Source organism: Cupressus sempervirens, chromosome 9 (genome assembly GCF_028749045.1).
Source record: "Cupressus sempervirens isolate cs-2001-9-10 chromosome 9, ASM2874904v1, whole genome shotgun sequence".
Taxonomy (NCBI): domain Eukaryota; kingdom Viridiplantae; phylum Streptophyta; class Pinopsida; order Cupressales; family Cupressaceae; genus Cupressus; species Cupressus sempervirens.
In genome coordinates this window covers 480,221,863-480,227,830 of record NC_143126.1, presented here as the reverse complement: position 1 = coordinate 480,227,830, position 5,968 = coordinate 480,221,863, and positions in this window count along the sequence as shown.

Sequence of the window (5,968 nt, the reverse complement as noted above, 5' to 3'; positions counted from 1 at the left end):
TGAGTTATAAGCAACAATAAAACATCATATAGCCTTAAGGGACTGTAATTACAACCTAGGCTCTTTTTTCAAAGATCGTAAAACATTGAAGCTTACTAAGAAAGGAGACAAGATTCAAGATGAAACCGATGAAATCTTGCTATTCCTTGTATTAATTTCATTGAAACAATACAACCATATGCATAAAATGAAACCATGAAAAACACCTAATAGATATAAACTATTTGTATTATCCTTCCTAATGCTATTCATACAAAAAGAAATTTTCTGAAGAATGTGGTATCATAGTAAAACACTGGAACCTGTACAAAGAGAAAGAATGAGATAGATATAGGAGAAGGGATTCTCGGATCTGTTCTGCAACTGACATCTGTCCACATGAAATTCCCTCCTTTGCACTAAAAAGACTCTCTCTAATCTCTCTCCCCTTTGATTTGATTTTGGTTTCATCATTGTTCTAACTGATTTGAAAATATCCTATTCTGAATGGTGAAAACCTGTGTTGAGTCACCAAAATATCTAATCCACCTTATGAGAATACTAGTGAAATTGGGTTTTTACTGAGTGAACTTGTCCCTAATTGCATTTTTTACTGCCTTTTACTGATATTCAAGTTGTTTCCATGTTAAAAATCACAACTGAATTCTGATACTTGAATTTAGTTGCAAGATAAGAACCTAAGAGAAAACCTTGAATAACCTGAACCCACTACATCCTATACAAAAAATAGCCTCAGAATTGGAAAGTTCATCTTCTCATGATTCTAGCGGTATATGATAAGGCATACTTTGCATACTAGGAGCCTCCAGAATCACAATTTGAAAAAGTCCTCCTCTGCCAGAAACTTCTGGTTTGTGACTTTTCAAATTTGAAATTTGAAAAATTTAAATTAACCTAAAGTTTAGACTTTAGCTTAATTGTCCTTTGAATTTAAAAATCTTGCAGGTCAGTCTCTTAAAAAATAATTTTAAAATGAAAATTTTAAAATCATTTTATTTTTCCTAGCCTCTTTAATTTTGGGTCAACTCTAGGGTTGACCAATGCCACATGGCGCACTTTGATTGGTTCGGGCCTGCACAATGGATGCCACATGTCACCACACTACCTGTCTTGCTTGCCACCACATCATCCTCACCACATCTGCAATGCTATCTCGCTATGGTAATTCTTGTGCAACTTTCTTAGAGCGAGTTAACGATGACTGCACGCTCTGGCACATGGCACGATCTCAGCTCTCGGGCTCCATGTCACTGGTTATCTTCTCCTCGCCTTTTTTTTTGAATTTCTCAGCTAGTCGCTATGTCGCTAGCCAGAATTTCTTGAATTTTCTGGCTAGCACCATAGCGACTAGCCAAAATTTTTGCTTTTTCGGTGCCATTAACCTCTACTAATGTCATCACTTTGAATTGCATGTCGGTTCAAAATTTTATCTTTGACTGTGCAGCTGATATCATCCTACAACTGGCTAGGACCCACCATGGATCCCTGCCTTTCCAAAAGGCATATTTCTTTACACATTCGAAAGATGCAAGTAATAGTATTTAAAAAACAAATCTTACTGCGCCACAACGCATGTGGGATAAATAACTTTCATGGTTTCCCATACTCCTGTGCGTGGGTAGCTCTTTTCTTGCATTTTGTTTGACACCTCTATTCACATTGGAATTGCGACCTTTTGTTTGCTATGTTGGGCATTTTCTTTATGTGCTGTCCTTCTAACATTGGCGTATTGCTTATGCCTTTTCAAAAGGCGACTTCCCTTTGAAAATTTGTCTATGTTTTACATGCTCACAGCATGGGTCTTCCTATCGGCCATGGGGAATCCTTTTATATGAGGTGGACTTGTGTTTACCGTGTTGTGGTTTCTCTTTTATGCTTTCCCCTTGCTATTTGCTACATCTTTTCTCAGCGTGGCTTGGATACTGGCTTTAAAAATGTGCCTACCTCCTTTTGAATTAGCGTGACTATTTTCTTAGTTGGTTTCTGCCATGCATTCCTCTCATTCAACGTGGCTTGGACATTGACTTGCACCTTTCATGCATGGCGTCTCCTTTTTATAACATTTTCTGTCCTTCTCTCATGGGCAATTTTCAAAGTTTTGCTTGGTGTGGGAGTTACCCCTTTGCTTGTGGTCTTCTTTATACTATTAGCTTCAACGTGCCTCTTTCCAAATTCACTGACTACCTACTTTGACTGCGATTGGAATTTTAATCATTTAAAATGTGTATGCCCCCCATTTTTAGTCAAAATATTCAATCATAACTGCTAAATTTGCCCCTCTATTTTTGCATTTTCTATAAAACGTCTCCTTTTTCCCATAAAAACTTCTCGATATCCTCTACTTCTTTTTCTATCTATTAAACAAGTCTTCTATTCATTGGACCACACATATTTTTCATTTTTACATCAAAGCATAGCTTATTCCCTTTTAAATCAGGTGCCTCTAGGAGACACTGCAACAATTTATCAACACTCCAATATTCTTCTCCAGAGGTGGCTCTTTTGCTGACTCCTTAACTCATCTAACAACCATTATTTTATAACCATATGTTCTACACCTATATGTTCTTTTCTTCCTTGAAATGGGATTCAACCATTTAGTACATTATTTCATTTCAGTCTTCCAAACTCACTTGAAAACTCCTTTGTTTGGGTAGCTCGGTCCAAAGTCAGGCTTACAACACATGGGGCTCGTGAGTACTCCTCCCTTTATATATATTGTTCTTTCTATCATGGCTTACAGAAGCTTCAGTTTAAAATGGAGAACACATAAAATCCGATGTACGTATTGGACCTAGGTTATCTTTTTCATTAAATGGTTAATACCTTTTAACTCACTTCGAAACTGATCAATCCAAGTAGAATTAGTCGGCCCCAAAGTGGGTCTGGCTAAAAAAAATTTGTTTTTCGAACAACTAAATTGCAAAACTGACTTATCTGCCCTCTAACACTGATTTGAAATAAATTTGATCACTGAAAGCAAATTAGAAACTCATTTTATCACTTTCTGCTAACTATGAATCTAATGCCAGGAGGTCTATTGACTGCCTTTAAAAACTGACCCGAACACCTGATCAGGTTCTGAAAACTAACACACTGAATCTTTTCTCTACATTCTTCTACCCTATCAAATCTCGTCTCATGAAAAATTTCTAGTCAAAAGGTACTGACCATCGAAATTGCCTTCTCAAATTTACCTGCAAGAAAACATGTCAGAAAACAACAAACTGGGCTTGGATTCAGCTCGAAAAACTAGGTAAATGAGCACATGGGGAAATGAAAACTGGGACACTAGTTCTCTGTCATGAGGACATTATGGATCTATGATTTGGGCTCATGACAAAAAATAGGGCATAAATGGAAATCAGTCAAAATGAGCTACTTGGATTTTGTAGATTGAAACACTAACAGAAAACATTTTTTGCGAATGGAATTGACTTGGAAAAGTGTGCAAATGGATTTGTCACGACTTACAAACTGACACACTTGGAGTATTTTTAGTTTACAATATAGGGGAACAAACCATTCAATCTCACCAATCAGAGATTAGGAATTATAACACCAGGAACAGGGGTACTGACAAATCTACAAATGCTAACACTAGTAAAAAGTTACAAATTGCATTTGGAATCGCGTTTGAAAACTGATTAAACAGATTTGTCAAGACTTAAAAATTGAAACATAAGGAGTCTCTAAAATCTACAACGCAACGCAAAAGGAATTTCAAGATTTTGGTCAACTAGGTCAAAATTACAATACATCAAACAGGGCTTCCCAGAAATGTGTACAAAGTGCAAAAAGCATGAAAACAGTAACTAATCAACTTTGAGGGATCCAAAACCTAATCAAATGAACTCAAAATGACTTGAAATCTAAAACATAGGTTCTTAGGTGTGGACACTAGACAATCTCAAAGTGGTGAATCACAAAACATTTCTGGGTACGAGATATTCAATCGCAAACAAGGCCTCCTATCTCTGTTTGACACGAGTGAAAATGCAAAAATGACAATTACTCAAAACAAGACTTCACGAGATGGCTCAAAATCTCAATTTTTCATCATGGAATGCTTAGGAAGACTGAATGAAAGGTGTTAGAAACATTGAACACCTCTGGGGCTTTACAGGTACAGCTGGGTACAATCTTATCTAAAAGCATTTATGGGGCTTGATTTCTAAAAAATTGAAATGGGACTAAAATGAAGCATGCAATTTTTCGTCCCAACAATGGCTCTGTCTGGGGATGCATGCCCCCTGTGGGCATGGCAAGATTCCAGATCTCTGGGTGAAGCAAACCACACACCTGACTACACAAACTCTCCTGAACAGCTTTATTGAAAACAGGAAAATCCATAACTAATATGTACAAGCGATGGCCTCGAGCCACCGAAAAGTTTCAGAACTCCTTACCTCTATCATAAACCTTATTTTCATTCACATTCTCCTAAGGCAAACTAAAACTCTCATTCTTCCTTGTCTTACCCAACCCATCATTATTCACAATCAGCTTATTAGGCAAAACAAAACTACTGTCATCATCTTCATAGTGCGTATAAAAATCATACATACTATCTACACCTTGCTCACTATGAAAATATGAATTAGCGTGATCATAAAAATTGAAATCAAATTGAAATTGATCACTATTGACTGAATCATGGATTCCTTTGACCGGAAACACAAAAGATTGATATTCTACTTTGTTGAACGAGTTACATGAATCAAATGGTAACTCACCTTGTGCCTCTGAATATAAAGAGTATGGAAAATCTGATTTATCTTCACTTGAAACATTAGTACACCATATATCAGTTTGAATATATGCTGCATTTTCTTCATATTCCAGCAAATGATTAGATCCCAAATCATAAGAATTATCATGAAATTGCATTCCTAGAATGTATTGATCCATATCTAATCCTTTCTCAAATAGCTCACTAGGATAAACTGTTTGATTACTATTTCTCTTATCACATGAGCTATCTGAACTTATCTCAGCCTTATGAAAATAGGAAAATATTGAATCAACAACAACTCTTATCTCTCTATTTTCATTCTCATCATAGAAGTCGTTATGTGTATTGACATACAAATTACTATCACATGCACCCCCCAAACCTGATATAGCACATTCTGGAACTACATCTTTCTCAAAATCATACTTAGGGAAAATGACTTCACCACATGAATTTGCATAATGTGTCAAAACACAAGCATCCTTAGATTGGTTAGCATACCTTTCAAAATCGTGAGCCAACAAATCAGAAATCTCATCAACACTTAGCAAGATTTCATCCCTAGTTTGTTCTCCTTGGCTTAGATCATTATCTGGATGGCTTGGCACATTTGTAACAGTAGATTCATTAATAATAAAGTGTGAAAATCAGAATTATGATCACTGCATATATCTTCTTTATTAGGTAACACCTCAACAACTGGTATCTTAGAACATTTACTTTCACCAATAGAAGAGGGACTACTACTACTGTTACATTTTTCTTCTTCTTTATATTCATCATAATAAGAAAATGAATTCACATTATGCATATTATCATACTGCTGATTACTATCATACTGCTGATTACTATCCTCTGATTCATCAAACTGAGACTCCTCATATTCATTATCAATTTCACTGACTCATTGCATTCACTAATATTAGACTCAATAGCCTTTAAATCACATTCAAATTCTATGATAATATCATGAAATTTAATAATCTTTTGGAATCTTGCATCTTTTGGCCAATCAACTAAAGACGGTGTAAAAAATTCTAAGAGCAACATTGGCGATGAAGACTTCTCTAGCCTACAGGACTCATGAAGATTCATGACTGTGGACTTGAACTTAATGTAAATTTGCAATCCATCAAGACCCTTAACTTCACCAATTCTATTTCTCAAGATGAAGACCATATGATCATGATTTTCTCTTTCTAGTCTAGCAATCTTTGCATGAAGACCCTCTAA